The following is a 16,956-nucleotide window of genomic DNA, read 5'->3' on the forward strand; positions in this document are numbered from 1 at the left end:
GCGGTTAAGAATCAGAGGAAAAAGCTTCATTTTCTTTTTCTAAACATGTGAAGTGTTTTGAAGCCGAAAGCATGTCTGGTCACTTTAAGAGAGAACGGGGTTTTGCTGAATAGAAAGTATAGCCATAGATGCCAGCTAAACGTCAGACTGTTCCAAATGTAACAATTAGCTGGGAAATGGATACCTGAGTTTTGGTTGCTACTTTGACAACAATTCAAATACAACCAAAGAGTTTAAATAAGATTCAGGATACCCGAAGCCAGCAGAATGTGAATATTATTTTTTGGACACCTTGAAAGCAATCAAATTATGAGAATTATTGTATCATGGAGAATATGTAAACCCAGCATTTGAACACTAGAGGGAGAGCCACTGCAATCCAACAGCAGAGTAAATGCTGTAGAGAAGGAATGCTAACTGGCCAACTCAAATATTCTCTATCAAAGGTACATGTTCATGTAAAACCTACTTGCAGTTAAAAAAAATGACCCAGGGAGATCAGCAGCTGGAAGAGTGAAGACAGCGGGGAAGATAGAGACTGTGTGGTCTTCAGATTGTAATGTTTAATATGTGGGTTGTTGGAATAACATACTTTTACAGAGTTGGAGTCAGATAGTAAGTAGTTAAGAAACAGAGGGCTTGTATTTGTGAATAGTTGTTGTTTAGTATTCGCTATTAAAGTTAAGAAACTGACTTGCTCTTTTAAAAAAAATAGTGGAATGTAGGAGATCTGTGTCGCTCATATTGTAACAGATTACGAGGTGAGGTGAGCTGTTCTGGGAGTTTGGTTTTAATTAACAGAGGGGTTTGACTCTACCTTGTAAATGTCCATCCACGCTAACCCCATTTCCCTGCAGTTGGCCCATATCCTTCCAGTCCTTTCCTATCCACATATTTATCCAAATGCTTTTGAAATGTTGTTAATGTACCCCATCAGCCACATCTGCTGGCAGCTCATCCACGTACCAGCCTCTGTGGAAAGAAGCGGCCCCTCAGGTTCTCTTTTATTCCTTCCCCTCTAACCTTAAACTCATCCCCTCTATTCTCGATTCTCTAAACCTTGGAAAAAGGTTTCACCCTATCCATATCCCTCATGATCTTATACAGCTCTATAAGGTCCCCCCTCAGTCTCCTACACTCTAAACAAAATGTCCTAGTTTGTTCAACCTCTCCCTATAACTCAGACCACTGGGCCCTGACAACATCCTTATAAACTTCTTATGCACTCTTTCTCATTTGATAATATCCTCCCGATAACAAGGTGACAAAACTGATCACAATACTCCAAGTGCGGCCTTACCAAAGTCCTGTGTAATTGCAACATAAATTCCCAACTTCTATACTCAATGTCCTGCCTGATGAAGGCCAGTGTGCCAAAAGACTTCCTCGCTGCCCAGTCTACCTGTGACTCCACTCGCAGAGAACCGTGCACCTGAACCCAATGGTCATTCTTCCCACGACACACCTCCCATTCAACATGAAACTCCTACCTTGATTTAAGTTTCCAAAAGGCAAGAACTCACACATCTACACTACATTCCATTTGCCATTTCTCGGCCCACTTCCCCACCTGATTAAAATCCTGCTGCAATTTCTGATAACTTCCTCACTGATCACGATACTACTTATTTTAGTGCCATCTGCAAACTTACGAATCATGCCATGTACATTCTCAACCAAATCATAGATAACAAACAGCCATGGACCCAGCCTCCAGTCTGACCAGCATCCTTCCACTAAACCCTCTGCTTCCTACCATCAAGCCAACTGTGCATCCAATTGGCCTGTTCCCCCAGCATTCCACGTGATATAACCTTCCAGAGCAGCCTGCCATGTGGTACCTTATCAAAGGCCTGACTGAAATCCATAGAGACTATGGTTACCGCTCGGTCCTCATCAACCTTCCTGGTCACTTCATCAAAGGACTCTAACAAATTTGGGAAGCATGATCTCCCACTCACAAGTCTATGCTGACTGCTCCGAATCAAACCCTGTGTAAGTAATGGGTGCAGTCAATGGTGCGCTGTCCTTCATTGTAAGATGATTCGAGTACATAAGTAAAGCCATCTTCCTGCTGTTGTGGAGCCTTGCTGAGAGAGTATTTGGGGCACTCTCTACAGAATTGGTCACCTTTGTAAGGAATGATCTCCTCACCACAGACACGGGTGATGGTATCATGAGAATAGAGTGAAGAGGCTGAGTGTTTAATCTGTAGAACTGTGAGAGATTAAAACATAGTGATGCTGAAACACGAAGAATGGCAGAGATCACTTATTTTCAAACAGACATTGACAGGGAGAGAAATTCATACTTTACCCAGGATTGATTGGTTTGATTTATTGCCACGTGTACCTCAGTACAAGGAAACACTTTATTTATGAGCAGTGGAGGCAGATTATAGTAAACATGGCCAGACAGATCATAGGGTGGAAATAGACTTGGACAGAGTAAGGCATAACGGTTACACTGAACAGGACATGCACTGGACAAGATCAACATGAACAAGATCAGCATTATTTGAACTTAGAGAGTCCATTCATCAGTCCAACGTGTCTTTCCTAATAGTTTATATACCTACATTAACTCTCCCCACGTTATTGTGTAGTCGGCGTGTGAACCTGTACTGAACGTCAGGTTACTCACAATCCCCAACAGCAGCCACAATACCTTCCATCTGAAACAGGTAGCCATTCCCATCAGCTTCTGCTCTACACAGAGAACACCAGGCTGTCACCTCGGAGATGGAAGGTGCCTTCTTTAGACTTCACACATATGGCTTCCCTCCTCACCACGTGAAAACCAAATTAAAGTCCCACATGCGTATCATGAGCAACAGAGCCATGAGGAACAACGTGGAGCAGTCTGTCTGTGCAGCCTCTGCTCCAATTGTTTATCATGTTGGAGCATCAATTAGGAGACACCTCAGACTGCCGATACTGGAGATCAGAGTAGAGAGTCGATTGTTGGAAATGTACAGCAGGTCAGGCAGCATCCGAGAAGCAGCAGAACCGACGTTTTGGGCATAAGACATTCATCGGGAATCAGTATCAATTACCTCATTCTGCCCCTGTGTAAGTGCATTGAGGTGGGAATGGCCTCCAACTGTTCCTGTGTAAGTGACTCAAGGGACTGACTGGCTTCTTCCTCGTTCGACTGGACAAGGCCAAGGGCCTGATTGTGTTGCCCCTGGTTCCTGTATGACAGCTCGATGTGCTGACTAGTGTGATGATGCTGTAGCTTTAAGAGGCTTTTTTATCCTGGTTTCTTTTAAGAGAGATATTGAACGATCGTTACGAAGCTGGTTAGTTAAGACCACTTGAGTAAACAGCGAGGGAAGCCTTAGGTTTATTTTAATGCAGTGAATGGGTGTGGCCAGCTCTCACAGATTAGGATCACTGGGTTTTAGTTTCTCAGTAATATCAAAAATTATGGGGGTCTCCACAGAGTTGGAAGTTTCACAGAATGTCTCCTGGCTGCTACACTCTCTGAATTTTCTCTAGATGCTGTTTTCTATTCCTCTATTTTCCTTTTGTGGTTATTGGAATTTCCTATGTTGGACTAGTTCATTAGTAATAGCTCCTAGTTCTATTGTTCTGTTAAGCTGTCCAATAGAATTATGTTATTCTAAATTTCTCTTTCTTTGGTTTTGTTTCATCTTTTGTGTTCAAATAAATGGTATTTTGCTCACCACTGAGTAGTTTGACCAGTCACATTGCATCTGGAACAGACACTTTACATTTCCTTTAAAATAAGAAAACATTAGAGTTTAGGGTACTGCTTTCAAATATTTTCAATGGGCTCTGGAGTGGTCCATCACACTAGACTCCTTCTCTTCCTGAGTAATGGGTTGGAGGCACTGAATGGGCTGTCCCTGTTCTTCTCCAACAGTGTCAATGGGCTGAACGACTTCCTCATATTCCTGTGAAACCAGTGTGAGGTGCGGAATGAACTCTCATTTTACTGTGGCAATGTGCAGTGTCAGGCAGTGCTGTTACATGAATGTTACAGACACGTTAACAGCACAAGCCTCAATGGAGTCTGGTCTTCCTGCACATGGACACAGACCAGTTCAGGAGCTGACGGGGGATAAAATGTTCTGAACATTGTGGAATCTTCAGTGACCATCCCCACTTCGGATCTTATGTTGGGGAGGGTGGGGGCGGGGAGACATTGATGAAGCAGCTGAAGATGTTTGTGAAGAGGAAGCTTCCCTGAGGATCTCCCACAGAGGTGACCCAGGACTGAAATGGTGAACATCTTCCTTTGTGCCATGTTTGATTCCAAACACTGGAGAATTTTCTCTGATTCCCATTAAGTTCAGATTTGTTAAGCTCCTTGTTTTCAACAGAAGCCTTGATATCAGGGCCAGTCATTTTTACCTGACCCCTTGTTTCAACCTCTTTTGTTCATATCATTAAACCATGGTATAGGAGCAGCAAGGGGTTTCTTCAAACAGGTGGCATTGAATGTCAGGATTTCTCTTCTCAACAGTATTCGGGGAGCCAGATGACTGAAAGTATTTGAAGAGGAGGTAGATGGATATTGACCTGTCAGAGAGGTGAGGGCTATGAGGAATTGGGTATGAAAGAGGATTTCAGACCAGTAATAGATCAGCCACGATCTTAGTGAAGGGCAAGGCAGGCTTGGGGAGTGAATGACCTGCCCCTGTTTCTGATGTTCTCACATTCTGTTATTGGAAAGTTAGTGGGTGTTATTTTCATGGATGTTCTAGTATTGAATGTCGCCGTCAGGGAGACCAGAGGATTTTGTGAGCCATTGCTGGGTGAGGTATGGCGGCTATATTCATAGTGAATTTGGGTCTCAACTTGACCAACAAATGGAGCACAAGTTGCAGAGAGGGGAAGCTCTGTGAAGAGAGAGGAAACCTCTTTCATACCCAGCCTGGGTTTTACAATTACATTTCTCAAATCACATCAAACCATGTGGGACAGTCTTTAAGGGCCGAATGATCTCCTCTGTTTCTGTGCACCAGGTTTTAGAAGTAAGTAGCCTCTAAATGCTCCTGCCTAACAGGTTTAATGGGCTGAATGGAACACAGGAACACAGGATTGAGGGACAGGAGTGGGTCATTAGATACTTTGAAAATTCTCCACCAGACACTAAGATTGTGGCTGATCAGGTTGGGGTCTCAGCCCCACTTTCCTGTCTGTGTCCCATTATCCATGACTCACGTCTCTGTCAAATATTTAGCTAATGCAGCTTTCAATCAATGTGAACATAGAGGCACGATAAACTTCCAGTGAAGAGAATTCCCACTTGAAAGGTCCATTCAGAATTATTCGTCGTTCCTCTGATAGAATCAAAGCATCATGCAGAATGGAAACAGACCCGTTAGTCCAATCTGTTCACTCCGATCAGATATCAAATCTGATCCAGTTCCATTTGCCAGCATTTGGCCGATATCCCTCGTCTTTCAGATACTTTTTAAATGTGCGATTGTAACCGCCTTCACCACTTCCTCTGACAGCACTTTCTCAACACACACCACTCTGTGGGTGAAACATTTATCTTCAGTCCCTTCTAAATCATTCCCCCTCTCCCCTCCATCCTATACTCTCCTGTTCTGGACACCCCTATCCTGGGGAGCAGAGCGTGGCTGTTCAGAATATCCATGCCCCTGATGATTTTATAAACCTCCATAATGTGACTCCTCAACTTCTGACACTCCAGGGGGAAACACCCCAACCTAATCAACCTCTCCCTAAAGCTCAAACCTCCTGTCCTGGGACATCTGTGTAAGTCATTTCTGCAGAAAACCGAGTTGTACGCAGTATTCCTAAAGTGGCCTCACCAACATCCTGTACAGATACAACATGCCACCACAACTCCTATACTCAATGCTCTGACTGATTAAGACAAATGTGCCAAATGTGTTCTGCACCAGTCTGTCTACCTGCGACTCCACTTTCAAGGAACAATGTACCTGCAGCCCTATGTCCGTTTGTTTCTCAACACTCCCCAGGACCTGAACATTAAGTGTATAACTTCTGCCCTGATTTGCGTTCACAAAACACAAAACCTCGTCTTTATCTAAATTAAACTTCACCTGTCACTCCTTGCCCCTTTGTCCCATCTATCTGTGATCTTGTTGTACTCTGAGATAATCTACTACACCACATTTCTGATATCGTCTGTAAACTTACTAACTATGGCCCCAATATTCACATCTAAATCCTTGACATAAATGATGAAATGCAGTGAACTCAGTCCTGATTCTTACAGCACACTGCTGCTCACAAGCCTCCAGTCTGAAAAATACCCCTCTTCCTTCAAGCCAATTGTGATTAGCTTCTTCTGTATCCCATGTGACTGAAACTTACTAATCTGCCTACCAATCAGAATGAAATATTAGCTACGAAGAAGGGAGGCTGAGTAGGTTAGGTTTATTTTCACTCGAAAAAAGAAGATGGGGGAAACTTATTGAGGTTTGCAAAATCATGAAGGGTATAGACAGGGTGGACAGAGACAAGCTTTTCCCAAGGGTGAAGGATTCAATAACGAGAGGTCGTGCTTTCAAAGTGAGAGGTGGAATATTTAAGGGGGATACACGTGGTAAGTACTTCACACAGAGGGTGGTGGGTGTTTGGAACGCGTTGCTAGCAGAGGTGGTAGAGGCAGGCACGACAGATTCATTTAAGGTGCGTCTAGACAGATGCATGAGTAGGTGGGGAGCAGAGGAGTAGGTGGGGAGCAGAGGGATATAGATGCTTAGGAATTGACCGACAGATTTAGACAGGACATTTGGATCGGCTCAGGCTTGGAGGGCGAAGGGCCTGTTCCTGGGCTGGAAATTTTCTTTGCTCTTTGTTCCTTAAATGAACACCTTGCTGAAGTCCATATAGACAATGTCAACCAAACTGCCCTCATCAATCTTCTTTGTCATCTCTTCAATAAACTCAACCAAATTAATGAGACATGATTTCCCATGCAGAAAGCCACGGTGTCTACCCTGATCAGCCCTTACCTTCCCAAATGTATGTAAATGCTATCCCCCAGAATCCCCTCCAACAACTTACCCACCACTGACATCTGGCTCACCGGTCTATAGTTCCCCGCCTTTTTGGGTCACTATTTCCTTTCTAGTCCCACTCCCCCACTGCTCACAACAAATGTTAAATGTAACCAGGTCGGTGATATAGCCGATGATATCGGTCTCAGACTGGGTCAGGGTCAGTTTTAGGAACAAGTCAGGCTAGTATCTTTAATCTGCTCAAATAGCACGTTTATGATCCAGAGCAATGTTACTCCAACTATGATGGAAAGATGAATGGCAAAGTCTTTTGGTATTGCAAATAAAGATTTGATATGTCCTGTTCTAAAATCACTGACACACACACACACACACACTCCGCAATTGTAACTTGAAAGAACTTTGTCCAGATATTATCCCATGTACATTGTCCAAACTATGTCTCCATCACATTCCCTTTTCCATGTTGGTGCATCATTGCTGCTGTAATACACGGAGCCATACCCTGAGCAGAAAATGGTCTTGGTCGATTTGAAGATATGTTTTTATGTTCCTGCTTCATTAAAAAATAAAAATGACTAATTTATTCAGAATACGTGTGTTAAAATTAATGCATTTTTTAAAGAAATACAGAAATTGCTGGAAAAGCTCGGCAGGTCTGTCAGCATCCAGATGCCTTTTACATGCTGTAGTTGTATCAGCCTCCACCACTTCCTCTGGCAGCTCATTCCATACGCACACCACCCTCTGTGTGAAAAGGTGCCCTTTAGGCCTCATCAAAACCTTTCCCCTCTCACTTTCCACCAATGCCGTCGAGTTTTGGACGCCCCTAACCTGGGGAAAAACCCTGACTACTCAACCTATCCATGACCATTCTGATTTTATGAACCTTTCCTGCTGCGAAATGTGACTTCAATCAACACGAATGGCTGTACTTTCAGTCATCCTGGGCCTAAATTCTGAAATGCAGCACTGACACCTCTTCCTTCTCCATCAAGTCACAATTCTAAAACCAGTTTAATCAGTTTGTTCAGATATATTAGGAGACACTGCTGTGGGATTTACACCTAGACCTTTGTGCCCGGAGGTAGGGACACGAGCACCACTCGGCAATACCCATAAAGCTGTAACATTATTCTCCTGTGTGTTTGTCCATCAGCCTGTCCTGACATGCTGTGACATACCTCTGCAACAGGCAGGACTTCAATCCAGGCCTTCTTGTCCAGAGCTAGGAACACTACCACACAAGTTCAGGAATTGGAATCAAACCCAGAGCTCTGGCTCAGAGACACGGACACTGCCCACTATACTACCATACCCAGATTTTGGGTCATATTTTAGTGCCCGCTTCCAGCTCAGTGTGGATTGATTATAATCAGGTTACTATTACTGAATTACAAAAAACACTTTGTATTATTAAACAAATGCAAGATATTTGTCTCAACTGTAGGATATTGAGTGTACTTGCTGAATATTGAAATTAACTATGAACATCTTTAATCGCTATTATCTGTAGTCTGCAATATTAGGGAAAGAAATCCCGCAGAAACACTCTGCCCAATGAAGGGTCTCAAATAGATGTTTATTACTGAACACCAGAGGCGAAGGAAGAGCTTAATTTCTGACCCCAAAACACCGATCAATCTTACCCACCTCTAACGTGTGTCTGCCCTCTTCCTAAAACCATGAAATGATACCAGGCCGCTGATTACTGTCCAGCCTCTCCTCCCCACTGACTGTGTCTGCAATCCGTCCCTCCTCCCTCTAACCACACAAGGCAACCCAAGCTCAGGGTCTTTGTGAAAATCAAGGCCAGAGTGTGCAGGCCTCCTGGAGAGGGGTGGGCATTTTAAAATTGAAGGGGGAGGGGGAGGTGGCAGTCATATCACACACTGGGCTGAGGGGTGGCAGATGGAGGATAGTCTGGATTAATGCCAGGCATTGGATTTGGTAAATCAAACAACAACAGGACCCATACAATTAAAAGTAGGGTCTTTTGGTGGTGTTGTAGTACAGAGACCTAGGCTGTCAGGTTTAATTCTTTAAAATTTGCATCTGATATAGAAAGTGGCTAAGAAGGTGTTTAACACACTTGTCTTCATAGGTCAGACCTTTGAGTATTGGAATTGGGATGTCGTGTTGTGGCTGTACAGGACATTGTTGAGACCTCTCCTGGAATACTGTGTCCAGTCTGGACATCCTGCCCGCTCATTCCATAGGCACACCACCCTCTGGGTGAAAAAGCTGCCCTTAGGTCACTTTTAAATGTTACCCTCTCACATTAAGCCTATGTCCTCTAGTTTTGGACTCCCCCGTACCCTTAGCAAAAACCTTGACTATTCACTTTGATATTATTCATCTTGATATTACTAAGCTGGAGAGGGTTCAGAAGAGTTTAACCTGGATGTTGCTGGAAATGGAGGGATTGAGCTATAAGGGAAGGCTGAATAGGCTGGGACTTTTTTCACTGGAGAGTATGAGGTGGAGGGGTAACTTTGCAGAGGTTTATAAAATGATGAGGGGTACAGATAAGCTAAAGGGCTGATGTCTTTTCCCGAGAGTTGGGGATTCAAAACTGAGGGATATTTTGAGGCGTGAGGAAAAAGATTTACAAAAGTCAGGAGAGGTAATTATTTCAGACAGAAGCTGGCGTGTGTGTGGAATTAACTTCTAGAGGAACTGGTGAAAATAGGGACAGTTACAATGTTTAAAGGACATTTAGATCAGTAAATGGACAAGACATCAGTTTGGATGGTGCTGTGAGCAGCTGCCATCTCCCTCCCCCTCCCCCTCTCTGAATGAATCCCTGTTGGTTTTCACCCTCTGCCAATGCCTGTGCAGTGGCGTGGGGAGGCCAGCAGAGGGTGGCATTGCATCACTTTCAGCACCACAGAGACAGCCAGACCAGCCCCACACAGAGACACTCAGATACACACACAGTGTGAAGCTCATCTGGTAACTTAAACTAAACATAAAGAAATGCTCAATTTACCTTGTAAACTGTTGAAATATGAGTGATAGAGAACTCCCAAATTCCAGTGTTTAAACAAAAAATATCAATGTATTTTTTTAACTCTGAAAGTGAACATTTTACATCAACTATTCACAACTCTGGGACCCTCTTTCTCCTAACTGCTTATTACCCTACTCCAACTCTACAGCAATATACTGTTTCAATGAGATACTTATTAAAATTACATAAACGTAATTTCAAAACCACACAGCAGCTGTTGTTTCATCTGACCTCACACCAATGTCCCTTTTCCCATGTTTCCTGGGAAGACGGGCTCATGTTACCGGATGCTATCGAAGTGTCAACATTTCAGCATTCTGAAACCTGGGAACACATCCTTCCATGACACTGTCTCTCAGTCTCCCCCTCTCTGTCTATACCCCAAACCCCTCCCATGTGGTGATATTTAAACTGATACCCCTGCCATCTCTCTCTGGCAGTGATGTTCACACCCACAGCACCCCCTTGTCTTGGCACAGTGGGGATATGGAGCTGGAAATGGGTGGGAGCTGCACATCCTGTTACTTCCAGCATGGGCTGCAAGTTTCCCCTCACTGGGCAGGGATCTAACAGTGTTACTGGGTAATGCACTGGGGTGGGGTACACAGTCCTGCATGGTGGGAGGGTAACTGCTCCTGGGTTACAGATCAGTGCACTGGGGTGGTGTACACAGTCCTACGTGCTGGGAGGGTAACTGCTCCTGGGTTACAGATCAATGCACTGAGGTGGGGTACACAGCCCTACATGCTGGGAGGGTAACTGCTCCTGGGTTACAGATCAATGCACTGAGGTGGGGTACACAGCCCTACATGCTGGGAGGGTAACTGCTCCTGGGTTACAGATCAATGCACTGAGGTGGGGTACACAGCCCTACATGCTGGGAGGGTAACTGCTCCTGGGTTACAGATGAATTCACGGGTGATCACTGCACAGGTCTCTGTGCTGGTCAGACTGTCTGGTTGCCGTTTATAGATAATACAATGATGTGGTCTGCACAGCTCCCCGTGCTGGACAGGTATGTAGCCTGTGAACAGTACACCATGTTGGTGGGGTGGGTAGGGGTGAAAGGTGATGGACAGGTCACGGAGTTTCCCGGAAGTTTCCATCTCTGACATTCTATAACTGCCATTCCCCGGAACGTTCTGTCCCTGACATTCTATAACTGACACTCCCCGGAACGTTCTGTCCCTGACATTCTATAACTGACATTCCCCGGAACGTTCTGTCCCCGACATTCTATAACTGACATTCCCCGGAACGTTCTGTCCCCGACATTCTATAACCGACATTCCCCGGAACGTTCTGTCCCTGACATTCTATAACTGACATTCCCCGGAACGTTCTGTCCCTGACATTCTATAACTGACATTCCCCGGAACGTTCTGTCCCTGACGTTGTTTGTTTGTGAACGGCCGGACGTCAGTGAATTGAACAAACGATAAGATCCCGAGGGAAGAGATTCCGTTCCAGGGAGAAGGAGACACTGTTCCGAAGGCCCCTCAGGCAGTTAAAGGGGTGAATACGTTTTCCCTGCGTTTACATTTCTCCACGACACTGGATCGACCACAATTTAGACCAAAATACAGAAATTCCCAAACTCCGTTTGTCTTCAGGAAACTGGGAGAGAATCCTTCAGGACAGCAACGTTCCCACCCTCCGTATTAGGAACTGGAAAGGAGTGACCTGTGTCTGCTCTCGAGTGATCGAGTGTGTGGGAATGTTCTAGAAACCATCTGTCCTTATGGATGTGTCTCTGTGTGTTTGGGGAGGGAGGGTTTCTTGTGGTTTATGTCACATTTTTGTCAGTAATTCCGACCTTCCCATTTGTTATTCCAGCTCCAATTATTTTAATAAATCCCTGAATACAGGGACACATTTGAAAGTCTCACTGGGTCCCCGATCAAACGGGTCCCGTTGCCTCCAGGCTGATGGATAATGGGTTTGTTTTCCTTCCTCACAGTTAACGTAGTGACCATCTACGTCCTGCTTTATAAAGATTGTGGATTGTCTCCATGTGTCAGACGTTACCTGGGGGCCATGGCAGCGGCAGATCTCCTGGTCATTATCCTCGACCTGATCCTGAGACACATTCCCATTGTTTATTGGGAACAGTTTTATTTCCTGAGGGACTCCGTCCCCGTGTGTAATATCCACGCTGTCCTGCTTTATGCAGCCACTGACTGCTCTGTCTGGTTCACCGTCACTTTCACCTTTGATCGGTTTGTGGCCATTTGTTGCCAGAAGCTGAAAAGTAAATATTGCAGTGAGAAAACGGCGGCTGTGGTTCTGGGAGCAGTGACTGTGCTGAGCTGTTTAAAGAACATTTCCTGGTATTTTATGCTCACGGCTCGGTATTTGCTGGGGAACGCCCCCTGGTTTTGTGATGTAACAGACGCTGTTCTAGTCTCCAGTGTCTGGGTCACAATCGAGTCCCTCCACCACATTCTAACCCCGGGTGTCCCATTTCTCCTGATTCTGCTGCTCAATGTTCTCACCGTCAGACACATTTTAGTGACCAGCAGAGCCCGCAGGAGACTCCGCGCTCACACCAATGGGGACGCTCAGTCTGACACTGAAATGAGAAACCGAAAAAAATCCGTCATTTTACTGTTTGTGATCTCGGCCAATTTCATCCTGTTATGGTCAACGTTCATGCTGTATTCTATATGGTACCGGATGTGGTTGTTTGGGTATAAGTCTGTGTATCTCCATCTCTTTGTGCAGGAATTGGGCTTCATGCTGCAGCTCCTCAGTTGCTGCACAAACACCGCGATTTATGCCGTGACCCAGACTAAGTTCAGGCGGCAGCTGAAGAATGTGCTGAAATATCCCTTCACCCAAATCCATCCATCCATCAAATTCCCTCATTAATCACACCATCCGGGATTTTCTCATTTCAGTTCAGTGTTTCAGCGATGGAGCAGCCTGTCGCTATGGTAACAGACTGAGGGGAGCGCTGGTTTGTCCATCCTTATCCCACAGGGGGGTTACAGGGAAACATTTCAATGTTTCTCACAACTCAGGGGCCAGTGAGAAAAGGCACCATCCCACTGACTGTATCCATCACTTCCATTTGTAACCAATAAAAATGCTGATGAAAGCGTGCCGAGCAGCAGAGGGACCGATGTTGTTGTGTGTCTTTGTGTTGGAGAAGCTGAGCTGGAGAGAGACAGACTCAGCCCCAAGTCCTGGTCCTCAGGGAAGGGGAGGGCACTGCACCCTGAGCTCAGGAGCTGGGGTTAACTCCCTCTGTTACCCCCAACTCCAACCCAGCCTCCCCATTACCTCTCCCCTACTCTTTCTGCTCAATTCTCTCTCTCTCTCATCACCTCTCCTCTTCACACTCCCTTGTTTCCCCTCACACTCACAATCCCCCCAACCCCGGTTTCTCCACCTGCCCACATCTTCCCTATCCCCTCACCCTCACTCTCTCTGTCCTGCTGTCTCTGTCTCCCTCCAGCAGTTCCATCTCTACCCCATTTTCCCCTCCTCCTACCTCCCACATCTCACCCCCCCCCACACACACAGCCTCACGACCAACCAACCCCACACCCCCCAGTCTCTGGGTCAGAGGGAGAGGGAAGGACCAGGGGGACAGAATGTGTCTGAGACAGGGGGAGGGAGGGACAGGAGGGAGAGCGATTCAGTCAGAGAGAAACGGAGGAAGGTGGGGGGAGAGAGAGAGAGACTGATTGAGGGGGGTCAAGAGTGAGAGATGGTGGAGGGAAAGTGAAGGAACGGGGGGAGAGAGAGGGGGCAAGGGAGAGATAGGGTGAGATAGGGGAGGGCGAGAGATGGGACGGGGAGGGGAGGGAATGTCAAGAGGGAGGGAGCGGGCGAAAGAGGGGATGGGAGAGAGAGGGAGCGCAAGGGGGGAGGAAAAGGGAGGGAGAGGGCGAGAGATGGGGAGGGAGGGAGGGGAGGGAGAGAGAGAGGGGAGAGGTTGAGAGAGGGAGGTTGAAACAGAGGAGTGAGGGAGTGGAGGGCAAGAGAGAGGAGCACGAGAGGGAGGGAGAGTTGGAGAGGGAGGAGAGAGAGGGGGAGGGCGAGAGCGAGGAGGATGAGAGAGGAGATGGCAAGAGAGGGGAGACCGAGAGACGAGACGGAAGGGAGGGGAGGTTGAGACGTGGGGAGGGCGAGAAAAGGGGGAGGGTGTGAGGGGGGAGGGCGAGAGACGGGGAGGGCGAGAGAGCGCAGTGCACGAGAGGGGAGAGGAAGGTGAAGGCGAGAGGGAGGGAGAGAGTGAAAGAGGGGGGCGAGAGAGGGAGGAGAGGGAGAGGTGGGCAAGAGGGAGGGCGAGGGCGAGAGGGAGGGCGAGGGCGAGACGGTGGGCGAGGGCGAGAGGGAGGGAGAGGGCGAGTGGAGGGAGAGGGCGAGATAGGGGAGTGGGAGAGAGGGGGAGGGTGAGAGAAGGGATAGTGAGAGAGGGGATGGTGAGAGAGGCGATGGCGAAAGAGGGGAGGGAGGGGTTGGCGAGAGAGGGGAGGGGGTGAGAGAGGGGAGGGAGAGAGAGGAGGGCGAGAGAGGGGAGGGAGGGGAGGGTGCGAGGAAGGGAGAGGGCGAGAGAGGATAGGGCGAGAGAGGGGGTGGGCGAGAGAGGGGAAGGAGGGAGGGGAGGGCGTGAGGGAGTGTGAGGGCATGAGAGGGAAGGGAGGGAGTGGAGGGTGAGAGAGGGGTGAGGGTGAGAGAGGGGAGTGTGAGAGGTCGGAGGGCGAGAAAGGGGAGGGCGAGAGGGAAGGAGAGGGTGAGAGGGAGGCGGGGAGACAGGGGAGGGAGGGAGGGGAGGGCACGACAGGGTAAGGAGGGAGGAGAGAGTGAGAGAAGGGTGAGGGTGAGAGTGAGGAGGACACGAGAGGGGAGGGAATTAAGGGCGAGAGATAGGAGTGCAAGAGAGGGAAGGGCAAGAGAGAGGAGGGAGGCAGGGGAGAGCAAGAGAGGCGAGGGACGGGAGGGCGAGAAGAATGGAGAGGGTGAGAGAGAAGGGCGAGAGAGGGGAGGAAGGGAGGGGAGGGTGATATAGGGGAGGGCGAGAGAGGGGTGGGCTTGAAGGAGGGAGATGGAGTGAGAGGGAAGGGAGGGAAGGAGAGGGAGGGAGAGGAGAGGGATGAAGGGGAGGGCGAGAGAGGGGAGGGAAGAGAGGGCGAGAGGAATGGAGAGGGTGAGAGAGGAGGGCGAGAGAGGGGAGGAAGGGAGGGGAGGGTGATATAGGGGAGGGCGAGAGAGGGGTGGGCTTGAGGGAGGGAGATGGAGTGAGAGGGAAGGGAGGGAAGGAGATGGCGAGAGCGGAGAGGGATGCAGGGGAGGGCGAGAGAGGGAGGGAAGAGAGGGCGAGAGGAAGGGAGAGGGCTAGAGAGGAGGGCGAGAGAGGGGAGGTAGGTAAGGGAGTCTGAGAGGGAGGGAGAGGGAGAGAGAGGGGAGGGAGGGAGAGGAGGGCACGACAGGGTAAGGAGGGAGGGGAGAGTGAGAGAACGGTGAGGGTGAGAGAGAGGAGGACAAGAGAGGGGAGGGAGGAAGAAGGAGAGGGTGAGAGAGGGGAAGGAGGTGGGGAGGCTGAGAGGGAGGGAGAGGGAGAGAGAGGGGAGGGAGGGAGAGGAGGGCGAGAGGAAGGGAGAGGGAGAGAGAGCCGATGGGAGAGAGGGGGAGAGCGAGTGGGGGGGCAAGAGAGGGGGAGGGCAAGAGAGGGGGAGAGGGAGGGGAAGGCAAGATGGATGGAGGTGAGGGAGGATGGGGAGGGCGAGAGACGGGGAGAGGAGGGGGAGGGGACCGTCAGAGAGGGGAAGGAGGGAGGGGAGGCAGAGAGGGAGGGAGAGGGCGAGACAGGGAAGGGAGGGAGGGGAGGGCAAGAGGGAGGGAGAAGGCGAGACAGGGAAGGGAGGGAGGGGAGGGCAAAAGAAAGAGAGGGGGTGAGAGAATGGATGGGAGAGAGGGGGAGCGCGAGTGAGGGGGGCAAGAGAGGGGGAGGGTGAGAGAGGGGAGAGGGAGGGGAAGGCAAGATGGATGGAGAGTGCAAGAGAGAGGTGAGGGAGGGTGGGGAGGGCGAGAACGGGGGAGAGGGAGGGGAGAGTGAGAGAGGGGAGGACGAGAAGGGGACAAAGAGAAGGGGACGGAGAGAGGAGGACAGGGAGATGGGGGACAGGGAGAGGGGGACAGAGAGAGGGGGATAAAGAGAGGGGGGACAGGGAGAGGGGGACAGGGAGAGGGGGGACAGGGAGAGGGGGGACAGAGAGAGGGGGATAAAGAGAGAGGGGACAGAGAGAGTGGGGACAGAGAGAGGGGGCACAGAGAGAGGGGGACAGAGAGAGGGGACAGAGAGAGGGGATAGAGAGAGGGGGATAGAGAGAGGGGGACAGAGAGAGGGGGACAGAGAGAGGGGGACAGAGAGAGGGGGACAGAGAGAGGGGGACAGAGAGAGGGGGACAGAGAGAGGGGGACAGAGAGAGGGGGGACAGAGAGAGGGGGGACAGAGAGAGGGGACAGAGAGGGGGACAGAGAGAGTAGGACAGGCTTAGGGGAACAGAGACGTGGGGGCAGAGACGTGTGGACAGAGTGGGGGACAGAGAGCTGGGGGACAGCGAGAGTGGGGAACAGAGTGAGGGTTACAGAGAGGAGAACAGAGAGAGGGGAACAGAGAGAGTGGGACAGAGAGAGGGGAACAGAGAGAGGGGGACAGAGAGAAGGGGATAGAGAGAAGGGGATAGAGTGAGAGTAACAGAGAGAAGGGGACAGAGAGAGGGGAGACAGAGAGGGGGAACAGAGCGAGGGGAGACAGAAGACAGGGGGACAGGGAGGGTGGACAGAGCGATGGTGGGACAGAGAGAGGAGGCAGAGAGAAGGGATACAGAGAGGGCGGTGACAGAGAGAGGAGGACAGACTGAGGGGAACAGAGAGACATGGGGACAGAGGTGGGGACAGAGATGTGGGGGAAAGTGAGAGTGGGGGACAGAGTGAGGGG

Source organism: Hemiscyllium ocellatum, unplaced genomic scaffold (assembly GCF_020745735.1).
Source record: "Hemiscyllium ocellatum isolate sHemOce1 unplaced genomic scaffold, sHemOce1.pat.X.cur. scaffold_154_pat_ctg1, whole genome shotgun sequence".
Classification (NCBI taxonomy): Eukaryota; Metazoa; Chordata; class Chondrichthyes; order Orectolobiformes; family Hemiscylliidae; genus Hemiscyllium; species Hemiscyllium ocellatum.